At 43.2% G+C, this 22,104-nt stretch overlaps 1 protein-coding gene across 8 annotated transcripts in view; it reads left to right on the top strand.

Annotated features, from left to right (window-relative positions):
* NMNAT3 (nicotinamide nucleotide adenylyltransferase 3) overlaps positions 1–22,104 on the top strand; it is a 116,109-nt gene that overhangs the window by 22,840 nt on the left and 71,165 nt on the right. The window contains exon 1 of one of the 8 annotated variants that reach the window (XM_073023558.1): positions 17,245–17,602. The exons of 5 other annotated variants lie outside the window; for them this stretch is intronic. The gene's annotated coding sequence lies outside the window, so the exon portion shown is untranslated. Of the gene's footprint in view, positions 1–17,244; positions 17,603–22,104 lie in introns of those variants that run through there. 2 more of the 8 variants (XM_073023557.1, XM_073023561.1) reach the window with 2 other exon arrangements.

A 22,104-nucleotide genomic window follows, 5' to 3' on the forward strand; every position in this document is an offset into this window, starting at 1 on the left:
TCTCACATTCCCAGGCCTTTGCAAATGCTGTTTTCTCTTCCAAACTCATTAACCTGCCTAACTCCTAGTCATCCTTCAAAACTCAAAACATCTGTTACTTCTTCCTAGCATTCCCCTCTTAACCTGACTGGGCCTCTGCCCACCTGGGCTCCCTCTGTTTCCATTCATGCCAGCTCTTACCACCCTGGGCTGTGACCATTCTTAGCCTTCCTACCTCCCACCAGCACAGACAGGTGAGCCTCTAGGCATGACTGTGGTGTGTCTTTCTGTCTCCCTTGTTCTGGCATACTGCCTGACTTATAGTAGCTGCAGTTTGATGTTTGCTGAATGAAGGGATTATTAATGGCAGTCAAGGACTTTGAAACCATTTTAAAGTTTGTCTTTGAAAAGCACAGTTATGACATAGAGTCATTGATAACATAAATCCTATAATGCATTCCACAGCCAATTGGGCTGGTTGGGTCCTCTGTGTCTGTGTTCATTTTTGTGATAGACTTAGGGTGGATCATGAGTTAGGCCTGTCCAGTTATCACATCAAAGGCAAAATTGGCCCTAGAAACATAATAGTTTTGCCTCTGTACCATAATCAGGACAGCAATGTGTTTGCTGCTTTGCATCTTATTTTTGTGATATTGTTAGAAGTATTGAAGGGCACACAAATGCTTTCGGCATCTAAAGGAGGTCAGTTTTATTAATGAATCAATTGTGAGCCCAGAAAGCAAGTTTTCTCACTTTTGCCTTTGCTCTGTAACCCAGCGTCGGGCTCTCTCTCCCTGGTGGGCCCACAGGCCTGCTGGTGAATGGGCATGTCTGCCAGTGGCTTCGTTTTTCATCACTATCCTTATTCTGAGTCAGTTCCAGCCTCATGGGTCAGTAGGGACACACTGTTTACATTTAAACCAGTCCCCTGGTTTGAAGTTGACTTTATTTTTATCTGCAGGTTAATTGCCAAATGCTTAGCTTTTCAGCTAATCAGGTACCTCTCATGCTCCTATCCACAGGGTAGTAAAGGGGAGCCAAGTGCAAATCCTGCCTGAAGGATCTCATTCATAAGACATAGTGAGCATGATGGTTTTGGGAGCTGTCCCAGTGTAAGACTCTGCGTGTGCCCTGTACTCTACTAGCTCCTGGACAGAGGGACAAGAGGGAATAGCAGAAGCACTGGTCAGAGGGCACTACTTGCCCTTGACCAGATCTCATAGCTTGTCTCCAACCTGCTGACCTATGGATTGATGAGGCTAAACTAGGAAATGTCTCTGGTCCCTTCCACCTTGCTCTGAAATGCTGCCACGCCCTAGGTTTGAGTTACAATGTGTTGCTGTGACTCAAGCAGTGAGTGAAGGGAAGTAGGGGAAGAATGTCTAGGCAGCCAGGATTTGCTTGAGGAGTTTCTGGGGCCGGAATAGGGTTGGACAGTGGGGAAGCTCATTTATCCATTCAGCCAGCATTTCCTAAACCTGGCTTATGCCCCAGGTGGGACGGAGCTAGGCAGAGACCTTGAAGGCAACAAACTGAACCTTCTCAGGCATCCTCCTGACCCCACCATGTGGCTACTACACTTAGCAGTCAGTTGTTTGTTTCCAAAAGTGTCAGTGCTGGCTGTATTTGCTAATATAGTCAAATAACTTTATTAAATGTTATATAAACTAATGAACTATGAGTATAAAAGGAAAGAGTAGGTTTTGCTGATAAATGATTTGTTTGCTCAGCAAATAATGGCTTCAACTCACATAAGCATTTTATAACTTCTGATTTCCATTATTTTTAAGTAGAACAGTTTTTTTTTTAATTATGGGGGTTTTAACAATATCGCCTTTTGCATTATTCCATGACACATTGAGAGGTGTAAGATATTTTGCATTTGAATTAAAACACACACACACACACACACACACACCCCCCTCTGAGTCCCATGTTATTTACAGGATGACCTCTTAGGAGCCATTTAATCCAAACATAAGTATTTTTATAAAATGGAGTAGGCACAGGAAATGACAGAATAACACCAATAGAGTGACATTTATGAAGCAATGACTCCTTAAATGGCAACTTATGGCACCACCCCCCTGCCCCCGCCGCCAATCTATCCTTTCCTTTAACATTTTAACTCCATTACTTCAATAAAATGAGAGTAAAATACTTACCGTGAAACCCATTTTATACTTTGAATCTTTTTAATCCTCTTAAGTGAGTGTGCCTCTCACTGGTGAGGCACATGGAGTTCCAGCTTTTCTCTGGTCGCTTTTGCTTCTGGACTTCTAGAAGTACAGCCAAAACTGTTTGCTCTCACAGAGGCAGAGCTGCATTTGGTTCTGTGGTGATTCCCAGTCTCTCTCGAGGAAGAGAAGATGCGTGGTTTATTGGATCTCAATACCCTCTCCCAGGGGAAGAGGCTGCAGGACATCTGTTTGCTTTTGCTTTCAAAATTAAAGTGGATTTAATTTGGTTTTGAAAATTTTGCAATTTCACTTAAAAACATTGCTGTTGGGAACCGGGGCGTCAAAGCAGTGAAGTCCTCGCAAGGGCCTCTCTTGGGCCCACTGAGAAGTGCTGTTGCCCCCCATAGGCTGCTCTTGCTCCTACCCAGGTCCTGAGGGGCCACACCACACAGCTCAGCAGAGATACCTGGAGCACCTGGCAGGGAGGGGTTGAATCTCAGCTCCCTCCTCCTTGCTATGCAACCTTGGGCAAACAAGTTCAGTTCTCTAAGTCCCAGTTTCCTCATCTGCAAAGGTGGAGTAATAACATCTAATTGAAATACATGTGCCCCTTAAATGGTTGGAAGTATTAGTCAGTGCAAATGCTTGTTCTTTAGCTTTCCTTGGATTGTTCATCCAGAGCCATTTAGCCTCACTTCTGAGTCCTCTTACACGCAGTGAGGTTGATCATCTGGGTACCCACAAAATGTACGGGGACATTACAGCCCTGGGCTGCTGCAGGGCAGTGATGCTGTGAGTCTTCTGGAATGCCATGCCCGGCCTGGGCACTGGCTGGCTGAGGGTAGACCTCAGGGCACGAGGGTCTTCCCCAGGCATGGCTTCCTCCCAGCATCACCTCCAGCCTAGGCTTTGGGGTCCTCTAGGCGAGGGCCTAGAATTTTCTCTGGCAGGCCTGAAGCTGGGTGGAACAGTGAGGGCTGGACACAGATCAAGGAGTGGGCTCCAGATATGCTGCTCAGCGGGGACGGGAGGACTTAGGTCCCCAGGCTGTCAGTTTCCCTCCTCCAGGGCAGGGAGCGTGGAGCATTCAGAGGAACACTGACTTTGGAATAGCAGAGAAGGCAGGAAATTGCTGGAGCAGGAGCACTGAGTTATGGCTGGGAGAAGCTTTAATAGGCCATTAGGGGGTGGGATAGGGTAGGGGAAGTAAGTAAGGAGGTCATTTTGCACCATTGCCCAGAACCTGGGACCCTGAGGCCAAGAGTCTAGGGATTCCTTCTGCCCTGAGACCTGCCAGCTCTCCACACAGCCTGAGCTGTACCACAGATGTGGGCCACCTTCATTCCAGCAGCTGCCTTTGAGATGCACCCCTTGGTTTTCAAGAGTCTGGAATCTCATCATGTCTGATGGAGAAGCAGTTCAAAGTCGTTGGCAGTGGGTCAGCAGTATTGTCTGCAGATAAAGCATAGCTTCTCTTCTCTTAATATCACAGATGTTAGGCAGCCTTCTCCTCTCAGAGTAACCTCTAGCTTTTGAATCATTTGACATGAATATATATGGAATCATTGGTGGAGTTTTTAGTCTGTTAGTTTTCCATTCAGATTAGTTAGAAATGTACCTTCTTGAGCTAAGGCCTAATACAGAAACTACTTTGCAGAAAAATGGAGACTTGGGAAACTTAAAATGAAAACTATATAATGGAAGCCATTCTTTAGTCTCTAATCATGAGTTTTTATGCTGTGCAGGTATTCATATATTATACTTTCTACCAAAGTTCTTCACACAAACAGGCCTTCTTACCAATTCTTACAAAAATTATAGTTAACGTGTCATGCCAACTCCATGCTCTTCTTATTTTCCAACATATTTTCCTTTTACAATAGAAATGTTCATATTGGATTAAATTAGGAAGTTATTTTAAATAATCACTTCTGAGGTATCAAAGTGAGGAAGATTTTTTTTTTTTTAATTTTAAAAACAATGTGGTGGTTTTCTTTGATTACTTCTTGGATCCTGCTGTTCAGAAAAAATCAGATATTCCTTTTTGTAAGTGAAGTTATGAACCTTCCCTGAAGAGTTTTAGAAAAACAAATACTTCTCCCTTGGCATGATGTCAGCAACTTCTGCCTCGAGGAAGGGAAATGGAGTAGAGAATCGCTCCAGGTCCTTTTCAGCCTTAGATTTCTCTGAATTCATCACGTTTACAGAAGGGAGCTCCCACATCTTCCACATTTGTCCCAGAGTGTCGATCTCATTAGGCCTAGTGATGAGGGTTATATGTCAGGATGCATTCCTCAGGTAAAACCTGAAAGTCTCCACAGCCAAAGAGCTTGGTTTATAAAGCACTGTCACAGTGTGATAGAAATCTCAGCCCTGAGCCCAGAGCTCTGACTCTAGCTCTGCTATTAACTTACTGTGTAACCTTGGATAAGCAACATCACCTCTCCTGTACTCAACTACTAGTGAGTTTCTTCAGTTATAACACAGGGGGTTTGGACCACATGTTAACATTCTGCAAACAGGAGCACAAAACCAACAGGGTTAAATATTTTGGTTAAGCATAAGCCTTCCAGATACAGCATTCCCTCTGCCTAAGGAAAAATCCACCTCCCAATCTGTGTATTTTTGTAACAGTATCTTTAAAATACAGAAGATGAAAATCTTTCCTGAAATTTGTAATAAGGAGCCATCAAATGTCAAGACTTCTTATGATTTGTGGCAAATCTTGGAGAAATATGTCTTGAAAAAATAAACATTTCATATTATATGGAGAAGAGAGAGGGATTGGTTCCTTTCATTCAGCAAAAAGCAGTAATTGCAGTAAGAGCCATCGCTTAAGAAGTATTGTAGAGACCTGTCACCCTTAAAGCACTGCCCCTGTGCAGTCTGTGTTTGAGATAGAAGTTACCCATCCCTCTGCTTTTGTTTGTCCAAAAGGCAGTTGCGCTCCTGGTTTCTTGTTGTCCAGAAATCACATCTTTGCTTTGGGGTCTTGAGACACACTCCCATTCATCTCTTCAGTGCCCCTAAATTGAATGTTGTGAAGTCAATGCTTATTTCTCCTAGCTGTATTAATGCCTTTGGGGTGTGTAGTTTGTCAGCCTGACTGCATTCATCCAAAACAGTGTTTCAGATTGGCAAGTAAGGTGGGACTCTTTGATCCAAGAGCTCTCCTTTTGTATGTGATGAGGCATGGTTTGGGTGTGTTTTGGGGTGTACTCAGAGGAGTGAGGCTAGGGGTGTCCTTTTCAAAGGTATAGTGCCCCCCTCCCTGGTGTGCAGCTCACAAACACTAGGAGGGTTGTGTACAAGAGCTAACCCTGCAGGAACTGACTGCTCACTGGTGAGAAGCTGCCCTTCCAGGAGGTAAAACAGCCTTCGGAAACATCGTCATATAGAGTTTTTCAGAAGGAAAGTGTTCAAAAGACAGATTCCCTTGGCTTTTGTGTGAAACTGAGTTAACGAATGGTGACTTTGCCCCACTCTTGTAGAAGAGACAAAAGACACACTTGCCTCAGACTTTGGCTACTTACTGTGTGTCTTTTTTTTTTTTTTTTTTTTTGGAGATGGAGTCTCGCTCTGTCGCCCAGGCTGGAGTGCAGTGGCCTGATCTCAGCTCACTGCAAGCTCCGCCTCCCGGGTTCACGCCATTCTCCTGCCTCAGCCTCCCGAGTAGCTGGGACTACAGGCGTCCGCCACCTCGCCCGGCTAGTTTTTTTTTTTTTGTATTTTTTAGTACAGACGGGGTTTCACCGTGTTAGCCAGGATGGTCTCGATCTCCTGACCTCGTGATCCACCCGTCTCAGCCTCCCAAGTGCTGGGATTATAGGCTTGAGCCACTGCGCCCGGCTTTTTTTTTTTTTTTTTAGATAAAAACGTGGAAGACCACCAGGGAGTTTGGTGTAAAAGCCTGGGGTTTTTGTTGTTGTTGTTGTTTGGGTTTTTTTTTTTTTTTTCTTTGCTTCCCATCCTGCAACATTAGCTGGGTTACAGGAAACCTCCAGAAGCCACAGGCAATCTTTAAAGACCATCTGCTGAACAGCCCTTCACTGAGCACACAATTACTGAGGGTCTTCACTGTTTGCCCGACATCATTCAAAACAAGGTTCTCATGGTGTATCTTTATTGCATTTTCATCTTTTTTGATTCTTAAAGTTACAAAAAGAGTACATGCTTAGGGAAAAAGTGTATTAGTATAAAGCAATACTAATAAAGCCCAAGTCTGTCCACTCTTCTTGTCACACCCTCAACAACCCCACTCCTTCCTTTGAAAGTAATGACTTCTTATTTGATGTGTACTCATCCAACAAATTCACAAACACATCTAGGTGTACATATATATAGTTTCTATATATTATAGCACAGATTGCTTTGTTTAAACAAAGTGAGAAAATAATATTGTCTGCAACTTACATGTTTTATCAATATTTACTCATTAATAATCTCCCACATCAGTATATGTAGAAGTGTGTCACTCTTTTTAACAGCTGCATAGTATTACATGGAATGTAACCATTCCCTTGTTGGTAGACAGTAGGGTCTCTAACTTTTCACTCTTGCAGATAAACCTTCAGAGGACAGTCTGATGACATATGTTTGCAGGTATCTGGCCATGTTTATTAATAATTAAACTATTAGTTTAAAGATATCCTTCCCCGACACATGTACATGCCTACATAGCCCTATCCAAAGTATGAGGTTAATTTATAGAAAGTTTCTTAAATCCTTGGTTCCCCCCAATTACCTGCCCCTTCATGCTTAATTTGTTCCCAAGTTCGCTTTAAGAACTAAACATTTTTTTTCTCACTCCCTTAGCCGCCTTCTGCTTCAGGAGGGGACGCTGCCCAAAACTGGGAGTTGGCTGCCTGCTTTTCTTAACCTACATGTATCAGTCCATTTTCACACTGCTATAAAGAATACCTGAGTCTGGGTAATTTATAAAGAAAAGAGGTTTAATTGACTCACAGTTCCACATAGCTGAGGAGGCCTCAGGAAACTTATAATCATGGCAGAAGGCAAAGGAGAAGCAAGGCGCATCTTATGTGGCAGCAGGTGAGAACACAGAGGAAACGGACACTTTTAAACCATCAGATCTTGTGAGAACTCTCCCGCTATCACAAGAGCAACACAGGGAAAACTCCCCCAGGATCCACTTACCTCCCACCAGATCCCTCCCTTGACACGTGGTGATTATACTTCAAGATAAGATGTGGGTGGGGACCATAGCCAAACCATATCACTACACTTGCATTCAACCCTCTCCCTTTCCACTTGCTGCAGGCAGGAAGTTAAATCCAGCCAAATATCGTCAAAGACCCATAGAGTTTGGGAGATAGCTTTTGTACAAACTGAAACTCTTCCCTCCAACATGTCTGTGAGTGTATTAGTTTTCTGTGGTTGCTGTAACAAATTACCATAAACTTGGTGGTTTAAAACAAAGGAAATTTATTTTCTCACAATTTTGGAGGCCAAAAGGTCAAAATCAGTATCCCTAAGCCAAAATCAAGGCATCAGCAGGGCTGCATTCAGTTCAGAGGCTGGAGAGATAAATTTGTTCCTTGCTGATTCCAGCTTCTGGTGGCTGCCAGCATTCCTTGTCTTGTGACTGCACCCCTCCAACCTTCAAGGCCAGCATCTTCAAATTTCCCTCTTCCATCTTCAAATGGCCTCTCTGTGTGTCAAAACTCCCTTCACTGTTCTTTTATAAGGATACATGTGATTGCATTTAGCACTCCCCCTTCTCAAGATTCTTAATCACATCTGCAGCAACCCTTTTTCCAAGTAAAGCAACATTTACAGGTTCTAGGGATTAGGACCTGACATCTTTGGGGGACATGATTCAACCTAGTTTGATGGAGTTGTTGACCTCCTTTCCGATATATTTTACTGCTGGGGCACATTTGAGATTTCCTTTGAACCATTTGGAAGAATGTATTTTTATTCATAAGGGAGGCAGAAATAGATGTTATTTTGCTCTGTACATTGAAAACTGAGCTAGAAAGGTGAAGTGCCAGAGTCAAGGTCAGACAGAAAATCTCTGGCTTACAAGCTTCTTAAATTGGAGACTGTGTGGCATGAATTGCATGCACAACTGTAATGAGTTAAATTACAAACGTGCCTGTCTTCACTTTTCAGTTTAGAAATATTTAGCTGTATGAAAGTTTATATGCCCTAGCTAGAAAGCAGTTGAGAAGCTGTCTATTATACCTTCTTTCCTGCAGATCAAACCACATCCATGCCACAAATTTTTTAAACCTTCCTAGATGTGCATACAGGTGTTCTACTCTTGTTAAAAGCAATGGATGGTGCTAGGCAATATTAAGGGCATAAGGCCAGCAGAAGTGCACACCGCTTAGGCATTTAGCAGCATTCAAATACAAGGATAAGTTTCATGAGTATACATTTAACTGGCATTATGTCTGCTGCTTCAAACTCTTCAGTCTGCCCTGTAAAAAGCCTATTACAGTTTTGGACTTGGCCCTCCCCTTGCCATGTGAATGCTAATGTCTAATACCTCCATTTCCCAATTTCACAGCAGACCTGCATGCTCATAAATTAAACTGCATCGCTCAGCATTATCATGTGCACTCTAGGATTCAGTCCAAAATGGCCCAAACTGCTGCCTATTTCAGCAGAACTCCCTTTGGCCATTGCCTGTTAATACATTATAGAGACATTAGGACAGTGATTTGAGAGTGCAGATCAGGCAGGTAGAGAACATACTTCCCTGCAGAGAGGTCTGTCGGCAAATGGGAGTAGCTCAGGGGAATGATTGTAGGGAGATGTTGGCTGCCTCATTTTAGGATGGGGCCTACGTGGACTGCCCCACCCTGAAACAGGGGGAATGCATCTGACAGAGACTCTTATAAAAAAACTACTGAATGTGAATAGCTAAAGTTTAAAAGATAACAAATCAATTGAAAGAAGTAAAAGAAAGCCCAGACTATGGCTAAGTTTTGTCACTTTCTAAGCCAGTGATGGGGGTTTAAAAACATGCCACAATGTCCACTCCAGAAGCAGATTGCCAAGAACCAGACTGTAAAGGAAACATAGTGGTGCTTGGCTTCTCAACATAATACTAAACACCGATACTTTTAAATCACAACCATATCTGCACATGGTTTTTTAAAAACTCAAGTAATACAGAAGGGTTTTTAATGAAAAGTTGCAGCTCTGTCCCTACTGTCCCCCACCCCACCTACATCCCAAAGACAAGTTGCTTTAGCCTTTTGAGTCTTTATTTTGGAAGTTAAAAGCAACTTTAAATTGTATGCCACTGAGTCCCATTATGAAAAATAAAGATTTAACTCATTTATACTCTCTGCACCCTACCCTTCCTCCTTTCTCTCACTTTTGATGATTCTATTATGTTTATTCTTTAATTGGATACATTTTTACTTGAATAATACACTTCTATTGCTTGAGTCACAAATGGCCAGTTTGCCTATCCAATATCTGTTTCCCGCTTCTTCCTTACTAAAACCCAATTTTGTTGAGAGCAACAATGTGCCATCAAAAAAAAAAACTATACTTCTCAGTTTTCCTTGTGATAGTTTGCCTTGTTACAGTGTTCTGGCCAGTGAGATGTAAGTAGAAATTGTTGGGTAGGGCTTCAGGAAAACTCCTTCTAAAGGGGACTGACTCGGCAAGTAGGTTCCTTTTACCCTTCTCCTGTCTTTCTTCTTCTTACCTGGAGCACAGGTATGATGGCTGGAGCTGCAACAGCATTCATGTGACCATGAGATAATCTTGAGGGCAGCTGGAAGTCATATTCTAAGAATAACAGAGAAAAAACATCTAGAGTAGATCCTGGCAAATTAGTGACATCAGAGCTGCTGCCCTAACCCTAAACTGCCTATCTTCCTCAACTTCATTTTATGGGAGACAAGTGTAGGCCCTGTTTTGTCTAAGGCATTATTTTCCCCCACGTTTGTTGTTCACAATAAATCTGTGCCTCTCGTTCATCAACTTTAATCAGTATCTAGACTCCTCATGAGGTGAGAGGAAACTATTGGTGTTTTTGCCCTCCTTCCCATCATTCTCAAGCTACTGCTTCTGGTAGCTATATTTTTTTTATTATTATTTTTTATTTTTTTTGAGATGGAGTCTCACTCTGTCGCCCGGGCTGAAGTGCAGTGGCATGATCTCAGCTCACTGCAACCTCCGCCTCCCAGGTTCAAGTGATTCTCCTGCCACAACCTCCTGAGTAGCTAGGATTACAGGCACGTGCCACCACGCCCAGCTAATTTTTGTATTTTTAGTAGAGACGAGGTCTCACCATGTTGTTCAGGCTGGTCTCGAACTCCTGACCTCATGATCCACCCACCTCGGCCTCCCAAAGTGCTGGGATTACAGCTGTGAGCCACCACGCCTGGCCGTGAGCTGTATTCTTATATTGCCAATAATGGTAACATTACCTTTCTATTCTGTGATTACAAGCCACCTGTGCCTTTTCACTAGAATGACTCTAAAAGTTGAACACCATTAAATAGGATTTAGATTATTATGACCACATGGGTGTTCACTCCTGGGTCAAGTGTCCCTGGATCACTCAAAGAGAAATTCCTAATATGGGAGTCAAATGAACTTTTTTCTCATATTCCATCAAGGAGTTAAAATTATGTCACATTTTAATTTACATTATATTTGGACCATGTTATTTAAATAGCTGTTTGTCTTACTTGGATTTTTTGTTGTTATTGTTGAGAGAGAGATGCTTTCACTATATTCCCAGTTTGCCAAAACTCTCCAGCATTCACCTTTTTTCTTAGAGCTCCACATTTTCACACTCTGCCCTCAGCTCTTAACTTCTCAGCCTATACAACTTTCATTCTAGCTTCACCTTTCCCCAGAGTTAAATTACCTCTACTTATGTTGTTTTTCTTCCTTGTTTTGCTGGAACACATCCTCAAAGAACTTCTTAGAGTGACTGAGAGGTAAACTTTGAGTCCTTTCATATTTTAAACTGTATTTATTCTATTCCTGTACTTAATTGATGGTCTAGGTTTCAAGTTGCTTTCTCTCAGTATGCTGGTATTGCTCATTGTATTTTTGCATGCAGCATTGCAAATAAGAGGTCAGGTGCATGCCAGTCTTATTTGCATTCTTTTGCGAATTTTTTCCTATTCCCTAGAAATCTCAGAGCTGTTTTCCTTATTGTTAGCGTTCTTTTATTTCAGGCCAAATGTGTCATCAATTAGGTTGATGTTGGTTGCAGCTGTCACACCAACTAAACGACTTCGTGATAAAAAGGGTATTTATTGGCTTACATAATTGAAATGCCCTAGATGGGATGAGATGGGATTGACTTTAGGAATAGTTCTATCAGATATCTGGTACTATTTCTCTGATTCTCTTGGTATAGGCAACTGGGTAAATCATAAGACAACCGTGATAGAACAGAAAACAAGGAATCAAGGCAGAGGTTGACAAGCAATGCAATGGTATCGAAGCCTGGCATCAGAGAAGGCTTAACAAGGAGACCTTTAATTTTAAATGTTTGATTGTGATAAAATACACATAATATAAAATTTACCATCTTTGCCATTTTTAAGTGTATAATTTGGTAGTGTTAAGTGCATTGATATTGTTGTGTAAGCAATCTTCAAAACTTACCTCACAAAACTAAAAGTCTATACCTTTTAAACAATAAGTGTTCCTTCCCCCTGTCCTCCCACCCCCTGGCACCACCATTCTACTTTATCTTATTAATTTAGCTGTTGTATGTACCTCATATAAGTGGAATTATACAATAGTTATTCTTTTATGACTGGCTTATTTTTACTTAGCATGATGTCCTTAAGATTCATCTATATGGTAGCATACGTCAGAATTGCATTCCTTGTTAATGCTGAATAATATTTTGTTATATACATGCAACGTGCATTTTGTTTTTCCATTCATTTTGTTGATCCATTCTTCTGTTAATGGACACTTGGGTTCCTTCCACCTTCTGGCTACTGTGAATAATGCTGCTGTGAATAAGAGTATACAAATATCTGTTTGTATCACTGCTTTTAACTCTTTTGAGTATATACTTAGAAGTGGAATTCCTGGATCATATGGCAATTCTATTTTTAATCTTTTAAGGAACCTCCATACTGTTGTCTATAGCAGCTGCACCATTTTACATTCCCACCAACAATGCATGGGAGTTCCCATTTCTCTACATTCTTGCAACACTTGGTATTTTCTATTTTTTAGTTAACAGTCATTCTAACAGATAGGAGGTGGTTTCACATTGTGGTTTTGATTTTATTTCCCTAGCTATTAGGGATGTCGAGAATTTTTTCATGTGCTTGTTGGCCATTCATACATTTTCTTTAAAGAAATGTCTACTTAAGTCCTTTGCCCACTTTTTAATTGGGTTGTTTGTTTTTGTTGTTGAGTAACGGAGACCTTTTATGGACAGCCTCATATGTGCTGAGTGTTGGGGGGCAAAATTTAACAGAGAGAGATGGATGGAAAGAACATTCTAGGCAGAGGGTCCAGCAAGATCAAAGGCATGGAGGTGTCAGAGTGCAGTGTACATTCAGGTTTTTTCAAGTCGCCAAGCTGTGTCAGATCATAAGTTACAGGAGGGAAGCAGCCAGCACTAAGGCAGGAAAAGCAGGGCTGCCTCACCCTGTGAAGAGGGGGAGTGAGGACACTGCAGTGAAGGAAGCCACCCTATGGAGCCATCAAGAATGTGGAGATCATTCTACCAGATGCAGGGCTGCCCTCATCAATGTCCCCATAGTGCCCATGGGACACTGGATGTAGTCCAGAGGGGTCTGTTAAGAGGTTCTGGAGGCAGCTTTCCCTGAGGTTTAGTTCTCAGTGCCAACCAAAAATAATGTTCATTCAAAGTAAGTCACAGTGCCAACCAAAAGTAATGTTCATTCAAAATGGTTTCTGAAAAGTTCCCAGGGCAGCGCCACTGTGGGGCTCAACATACCATCCTTTCCTAGGCCCCATACACCAAGGCCTCCTCAGGCACAGGTGCAGTCTCTCTTCAACTGCAACCCACATGAAGTTGCTCCCTTGATGTTAGGGACCAAATTATGCAGAAGATACTTATCTTTGCACACTAGGATCACATTTGGCCCATGGAAGTGTACACACCATTAGAGAAAGGCAAGATCCGAGGCCTCTTGAGGTGTATCTCTTTGGATGCTTTGGGCCACACACCACCGAACACCTGACCAGCAGGAGCTTTACCAATAAAGGTATTTTAGTGTTTATGTAATAATAAGTCTGGAGAAAGGTAATACTGTACAAGGTTAATATAGTTCTCTAGGCCTTCCCTTTGTGGTCATAGGAGGGCTGTAGCAGCCCCAAGCATCATATCTCTACGCCACAGTTCCAGGGGAGGCAGGTAAAAGAAGAGACAGAAAGGGGGATTTCTCATCAGTGCTCTTTATCGTCTAGGAGAATATTTCCTGGTTTCCAGGTACTTTCTTTTGCATCTCATTGACCAGAACTAGGTCACATGCCCATGCCTAACCAATCACTAACAAAGAGCATGAGACTTCCATGGTAGGTGTGGTGCTGTGGTTCTTACGCCCCTTATCCCTGAAGCAAAACAAAATTGGTGTTTGTCAGCCAGAAGAAAAGGGAATTGTTGTGCTGCAAGAAGGACCAGCAGATTCTCCTGGGCTGTATCACACTTACTCTGGAACATCTGCTCATGGAAGACAGCGTAAATCATTTCATGTCAGCCTACATTTTATTTTATATGTAAATTGTTATTTTATTTATCGAGTCCAGCACATACAGGTGAATTCTCATGAGTTGGATGTCTGTGGGCTGAAGCTTCACTGTCTTAATTTTGGTGCTGATACCTTCATATGTCTTCCCTGGGCTTTATCCCAACCTCCAAGAGTGGAGTGTTCTTTAGTTCCTCTGGCCTAAGTATAACCTAGCTCTGCCTGTTGACCTTGAGGCCCAGGGATATGACTGGTCCCCTGGGGCCAGGCCCTTTCTTTCCTATCCTCTGGACGGCCTCTCTGTTCCAACTATAGAAAATGCTGTGCTTGTGGCATGCACACTCATAGATCAACATGTATCACAATGGCCTAGGAAAAGAGCCATCAGCTAAGATGTAGCATAGCAGTTCAATACATTAGTTCTTTGGAAATCACAGAAGCAAATTAAGCTTTTGCTGATTTTTAAATTCATACACAGCAAGGGAAGTCAACAAGTCCTCATCTCGTGGGAGGGAGACTGGTATGGGGTTAGCTGGAGGATTGTGTATAACTTACTGGCAAATGTGTCAAGCTTCTTGACACTTGTTAACCTATGCATAGGCTTTGGTGGGAACATGGACAGGACATGTTCTGCCAGTTGCAGTTGTGGATTCTGAAGCAATAACTGCAGGAAGAAACAAAATTAAGTTTGTCTGCTTAAGAATCATAGAGACTACAGTTGTTACTTATGCACTGCCCACCATTCTGGCCTAATTTCTAGCCAACACAATAGCGATTATGCATACCATTAAATATATGTTGGATGAACTCAGTTAAAATTTTTAATTAATCACAGCCTCAAATCTGACTCAGGCCTGCTCTGACTTCACAGATCACTGCCTAGATTTGCAGTTATCTGCTTATCACCATGGCAGTCTACGCATAGCTCAGTGAAGAAGAGAAGCTGGGCTGCTTGGCATATAATTTCTAGGAGGAAATTATGTTACATGAGATTGGAGAGAATGGCTCTGGACTTGGTTATGTTGTACCCAGTGAACGTATCAGGTGAACAGCTCTCCTTGGTCACCATGTCTCTTGCCTGCACCTCCCCACTGTTATTCATGGAGCCTCCACTGGCCTGTTCAACCTTCATGGAGAGCCTGGCTGAGTTTCCACCCTTCCCAGATATTTCAGGATCCTATTGTTATCCTGTTAGCTTAAGGAACTCAGTAGTAGTGGCAGCTTGTTTTCTCTTTGAGTAAATGAATGAACAAACAAGCTAAAACAAAGTGGCCTTTTTTGTTAGGATTTTTAGATTACATTTTAGGGCTGGTCCTAAGAGGATATGAGAACTTAGGGACAAGGCTGACAGTAGCATAGGGGAGATAGCTGTCACCCTATATTCCTCAGCAATTTTTCTTTCTCCTTTATCAGAATCTTCATTTCTTAAAACCAGAAAGCAACCTGGATGATCTGAGTTTTCCCCTGATCAGGCTGCTTTTTGCCCACTCAGGAGGAACACTAGCCCCTTCTGTCTGACCTCCTTCTGTTGACTGGAATCCACCACCCATACTGATGGTCATGGGATGATTTCTACTAGCATGTTCCTAGGACCCTTATGCATGCATAGTCTGAGAAAACCTGTCCTGCTGGTGCATGGGACTACAGAGTCCCACCGTGCACTGTCCTCACTGGGAAAGGGGTTCTCCTGATTCTGTTTCCATGTGAAGACAGCTGGACTGTGACTGTGTAGACAGTCACTTTTATCTGAGTTTCTTTCTGATGGAAATAAATTGTATTATGTATGGAAGGAGTGTGGTTAGGGCCTCATGAACTCTAGTATCTCCTCAACATCTTTCTCTTCTCAATTGTCCATCCATCTGTGGATTTCCTGGTTTACTAGAGGAAGTCCAGAATTGACTCTGCTGTCTGTAAAGAACCATAAAAGGTCTGAAATTTTACCGTACTTACAAACTAACAAGTTAACCTGCCGCTGTTTCATGGATGCTGGCAGAAGACATAAGACTCTTCCCTCAGAGACAAAATACTTTATTACTCATGGCAACAGCAGTAGCCAAATGTCAGCATTTTCTTGTGCCATTTTCTGAGCTACAGTTCCCACAGGAGGACATGACGATGGCCACACAATACCCATACTTGCAGTGGATTGTGTAATGGGAGAAGATCCCTGGGCTTCGGAAACCCAGTTATTTTATCAGGGACAATAAACATGTCTGTCTTTTGCTCCAAAGAGGGACATCATCTCATTATACTAGACAGTAACTCTGCCTGCCTTTGCCCCAGCAGGAGACAATATCGGTCTTCCACGGCTGCTGTTGGCTATTCAAATATCCATGAAAGAAAGTCCAGAACAATCAGCAGCCAATGCCTTACTTGAAAGACATGCAGAAACATGAGCAACCCATGGAGAATTGCCTCCCAACATTGTTTTTGTCTTGACCTCATCTATACATTCAATTTGATTATTCCACACACGTTTTACACCTACTCTGAGCAAGACCCTATCCTTGGAGCTTGGGATACAAAAATAAAACACATTCTTTGCCCTTAAGAAGCTCACTCTCCAGTAAGATAGATAGGCAATGAATAGAGAGTAAAGTAGGATGGGATGAGATGTAAGAGAGAAAGGTCTAAGGGGATGTGGAAGGCAGAGGAGAAGACCCAACTTGGCTTAGAAGGAATAGGCATTGAGAGCTTTGTAGAAGAGGTAAAGTCTAAGTGATGTAGTCATTAGCCTGGCACAGATGGTTGAGAATGAGTGAGCACTCAGGACAGGATGAAAGGCAGTTTGACAGAGCAGCCATAGGGAGGGGTTTGGAGGGTAAGTAGCAAGCCTTGGGGGAAAAGGTCATGACCAGGTAAGGGGCTCTGGATGACACCCTAAAGAATTTCAACATTATCCAGAGTGGAACTGATGGGGAAGGGATTAAGCAGGGAATCAGCATGTTAATGTTTGTGTTGAAAGATCCCTTGGGCAGCTATGCAGAGGATGGATCAGAGGTGAGACTGGAAAAAAGAGATGGGCTAGGAGTACATTCAGATCCAACTGAGAAATAATGAGTCCCAATCTAAGGCAGGGACTGTGCAGTTTGAGAGAGGGATGAGCAATAAAGATATTACAGAGGTGGAACTATCAAGGCAAGGGAGGGAGAAGAGCCACATGGCTGCCAGTTTTGTGATTTGAGCACTAGAAGGGCCATGGTGCCGTCCCCTGATGTCATTATGAATAATTGCTTCTGCATTTTGCTGCTACACAGGGAAGCCCCCAGGGCTGTAGATGGCACAGGATGCTTTCCCAACACTAAATGTGGCATATTGCCCACTGTTAGACTGCAGTGGGGGCCTTGGGATGGACCCCAGGTTGGGTATGGGCAGAGGCAGGGAGAGAATAGAGGAATCAAATATTACCTCTAAGGTGGGAATCAGGAATCAGGGTCCTTGGATAGGACTCAGCTAAGGCAGCAGAGAAGTTTATGGGGTTAAAACAAAATTTAAGTTTGGAAGGGAACTGACACCCCAGATTAGGAGGCAGAAATTCTCAAAAGGGAAAGCAAACTGGGTAAAGAAGTGCCAGATGCTGAAGGCAGTAATGGGGATGGGAGGGTGGACAAACCTGGGGCTCTGCTGTTTTGACTTGGGGAATATTTCTTCCACAGCTACCTGCTTCAGCCTAGATCCTGCCATGAAGTGGGCTGCCGCTCCCTGGCTCCCACTCTGATCCACTTTTCACTCTTACCTTGTCTCCCAATGAATAAGGTAAATATCTCTTATAGTCATCTTCCACTCTGCGTTAGACCCAGTGGGAGCCCTGCTCTCAGGGGTTTACAGTGTGCTAGGCAAGGAAAGAGTAGGGGCTCAAAAATATAGACTAAAAATATTTGTCTGTATCTAGACATATAGTATGTCACCTTTACAAGGTTAGAGGAGGGAGCTCTGACTTCCAGGTGGGCCTTGCAGGAAGCTCCACAGGAGAGTTAACATTCTAGCACTAAGAAATGGCCCAAGAAGCAGGAACATGCAGAAGACATGTTAGAGAATGGTAGGTGATCCCAGCTTGCCGATGATACGGAGTACTTGTAAGGAGTAGAGAAGGTGGGTGAGAGACAAGTAGGAGAGGTAGAGTGAGGCCAAAATCTCCATTTTCCATATGGGTCACTAAGGCTGAGACTGACCAATTAAGTCATATAGTAAGCACAAGGCTATTTGCCAGATATTTCTGGCTTTCTACCTTCAGCACATAGAGACCAATTGTACTTTCTAGCTCACTGTAGTTGCATGGGATCTATAGAGGTGACATGTGGCAATTTGGGGCCAAGCGTAAAGTTGCTGGTGAGGGACTTTCCAGAGCCTTCTTTTTCTCTACTATTGTGACTAACTGCATTCCATGTAGTGTCTGGTCTATCATCCTGAGTCATGGATTGAGGGACAATTTTGTCGATGACACAGAGCAGAGCCTTCAACCCGTGTGGAATGGGTATATATTATGAACATGAAATAAACCTTTATTGTTTTAAGCCACTAAGATTAAGTGTTGCTTGTTAGTGCAGCTTACCTGGCCTCTCCTGATTGATACACTTAGTCAAGGTAACTCGGTTAGGAAGTACTTGTTGGCTTTGATTCCATGTCTGTCTTGTCATCAAGCCAGTGTCAGGCAGATGCCCATGGACCTTTAGGGGCCCATAAGCAGGGTCAAGTCTGGAGCTGTAGATTTGGACATCACCTACACAAACGTGGAAGGAAATGGAAAGAAAGTAATAGAGATGTAGTCTGTGGGCTTTGGGGGTGAGGCTTCTTGCCCTCATGTTCTTTCTGTCCCACAGGTTTGTAGTCAATTCCACGTGGCCTATTGATAAGTAGGACATCACTGCTGCCTGCAGGGTCTGGTGGTTCAGAGATGCTGGCTTGAGTTTGTTGACAGCTGCACACTCATAACATTGCTAAAAACTTCATAAACTCTGATGTCTGGAAATAGCCCAAGTGATTTGAGGTTTTGCTCACTTGTAAATGTTTGAGTATTGTGTCCACAAATTGCAAATTGAGTAACTCAATTTTGAGGCACAGCTGTTATTTGGAAAAGACCCATCTAGGAACGCAAGCTCCTTGCAAAATAATTGTGCTTCATTTTTGTCAAGTATCAGAAAACCATTAAACTGCCAAGCCATATGGCAAATGCCCACTAGAAGCAGAGTGCAACAACGAGCCATAATGAATCTGTTTTGGGGGAGAAGTAGATGGGACAGCGTCTGGTTTTTGTGATCTACAGAAAAGATTCACTGCTGTACATTTCAGCCATCCAGAGTCCTGAGTAAGGATTTTTCCTCCCATGAAAAATTCCTGTAGCAAATTAAGTTATGGTAGTTTTTGTTTTTTCCTTAGGTGAATTTTTTCCCTTTCAAACAATGTCCATTTGAGTTTCTGCGTATAAAATTGACTTAATGGGGGCAACAGAAAGTTCTAAAAGTTTACATACTTTTCCATTTTTATATACTAGCCCAAGAAACATTCATTAAATATTGGCATAGCAGTTAGAATTAGGTTTAGCTGTGTATAATAGAAAAATGGAAAATAATGGTGGCTTTGAAGATCGTTTCTCCCCCAGGTAAAAGAAACCTGGAGGTAGGCAGCCTGGGGCTGGTATGAGAGCTTCAGGGTCATCGAGTCCTGGTTTTCTCTTGACCTATTCTTTGTCAAACCTGGAGTTGGTTCTTGTCCTCAGGGTCTAAGATAGCTGCCATACTCCAGCTATCACATTCCTGGTAGCAAGAGTAGAGAAGAGGAGAAAGGCATGCCTTTCCCTTTTAAGGACAGTGCCTGACCTAAGATCACTGGCCAGAGGCATGTGGCCTCAGCCTACTGCCAAAGACATTGGGAAAAGTAGCAATATGCCTAGCTGAAGGCAGGCATTCTGTGACTAAAGAGAATGGGAGAATGGATATTAAGGAGTCACCAGCAAACTCTATCCTACCAGAGGTCCTTGATGCTTGTTCTTCCTGCTAGAGTATAACCTTCTTGAGGACAGGAACAGATTTTATTTACTCCTCTATCTCCAAGGCACTAGCACAGTAGCTGGTAGGTTGTGTTTTTAATTTTCTGCTATTTGCATTCCTAACAGCAGACCCAAAACACTCCTCACCTTCTAACCCCCTTTTCTGCCTTCTTTGTCCAAGTTGACAGGTCAGCTATGATTTGAGGCATATTTATTTTTCATCATTAGAAAATGTTACTTCTACCAGAATGATATTAGACTGCCTGTTCCTGTGTTTTTCAATATTGACTCTAAATTCCAGAGACAAGAGATACTTAGAGGAGGATTGTTTTATTGGAGCTAGACAAACGACTACAGCATTGGTACTTGGGCTTGACCTTCCTCATCAGCACCCTTCAGTGGTGACATCTCCCAGGCTGAGCTGGTCTGAGTGAGCTGACTAATGGGTAGAAGGATGCCAAATGTGCCGAATGTCCAAGGGCTGGCAGGTCTTGATCATGGGTAACTAGAAAAATGGGAGGTCTTTTTCAAACAAGGTAAAGAACCGCCTGGAAGCTGGTATATGGAGTGGCAAATTATGTTTTAAAGACAATGAAAGACAAAGGAGCTAATATTTCTGGAGAACCCTCTATGGGCCAGGCACTGTGCTAGTTGGGTCACCTCCAGTAACCCTCATGAGAGTTCTAAGAGGTAGATATAATTATCTCCATTTTCTGTGTGGCTCACTGAGCCTTGGGAGGTTGATTGGACTCTTTACCAGAAAGCAAGCACAAACCCTTCCCTTCCAGGCATGTTGAAAGAATTAGCATTGATGTGTGTGAAGTTTTTAGCACAGTGCCTAGCCTATTACTCAATAAACCCAGTAGCAGTTACTCAGATGTACTTTATTGCAGCAATTGAAACTAGTTCCAAACTCATGAGTATGGCATTGCAAGAGATCTCATTCCACTCCTTGTGCTCCTTCAAATCTTTTGAAATTTCTCGAAACTGAAGAGTGGGCTGCCTGCTTTCCTGGGAGTCTCATAATGAGGATGAATGCTTAATTGACATGTTTGTGTCCTCCAAGGGGTGGCTGGCAGAGGATCCTCACACTGACAAGGAAGGCATGCTTTGCTTTTGTTTTTAGCAGCATTGTGTGCCCGTAGCGACAGCAGGTGAATCCAACAAAGTTAAAAGGGAAAAGTACTGGAGTTCGCATGAAGGTTGATTGCCCTGGAGAAGTCGACACACACACAGATGGAAATGGTTTCACCGAGTCCTGAAAAATGTGGTCGTCAGCCCCACGTACAAACCATGACTTGTGTTTTCTTTAAGATGAGGAGGCTGGTCAAGAGGTCTGTGTAATGAAAGATGTTTGTAGAATCCATTTCCATTCTGCCTGAAGCCATCTGCTTTATGTCTATAATAAACAGGGATGTTTTCAGCCACTTTCCCAGGCCTGGCCCGTTAGAAATGCTCACCGCAGGGAAAGGTAAATTAACTGCCTCCCAAACCATGAGCATTAGCACATTACATCTGCAGTGACGGCACTTAACCTTCCCGGGTCGCCTTCCTTACTGTGCCTCTGTGACGGCCTGTGACAAATGGGCTAAGGGGTGCACACTAGGTTAGAACTTAGTACACATGGAGTATTGGCCAGCATCACATTACATGGTGAGCCAGGTGAGATGTGAGCAGTGGAAGAGACCATATTCCAGGAGATGGAGGCTGCCTGGCCTTCTCCAGCCAGAAAGACCTGAGGGCAGCTGGGACCGTCCTGAGACTTTCTGATATACCCACTGTCCCTGAAACTTCCTGATGCACTTGAGTACTCTTTCTGAAACACAGACTGAGCAAGTCACATCGCTGTTTAAAATCCTTCAGAGGCTTCCTCCTTGCCCATAGGATAAAATCTAAACTCCATAGGCACCCAGGGTCCCTCGTGATCCTTCCACACTCTGCAGCTTCATCTTGAGCCACTCACACATCAGCTCCTGCCCACACGTGAGCCATACTAACATCTTTCAGCTCACCCCCCACCTTCAGCTGCTGTGTCTAGGCCTTTGCAGCACTATGCCTTGTGCCTGACACAGTGTTCGCTGTCTTCCCCAGCATCTCAATTCCCTCTCCATTCCTGCTGTAGCTGGAAAGTCCTTTCTGACAGCCTGCCACTAAAAAGTGTATTAACTTCCTATGGCTGCTGTAACAAATCACTGCAGCCATAGGAAACTCATGTGTGGCTTAAAACAACACAAATTTGGCCAGGCGCGGTGGCTCATGCCTGTAATCCCAG

This window comes from Chlorocebus sabaeus, chromosome 15 (genome assembly GCF_047675955.1).
Source record: "Chlorocebus sabaeus isolate Y175 chromosome 15, mChlSab1.0.hap1, whole genome shotgun sequence".
In the NCBI taxonomy this organism is placed as follows: Eukaryota; Metazoa; Chordata; class Mammalia; order Primates; family Cercopithecidae; genus Chlorocebus; species Chlorocebus sabaeus.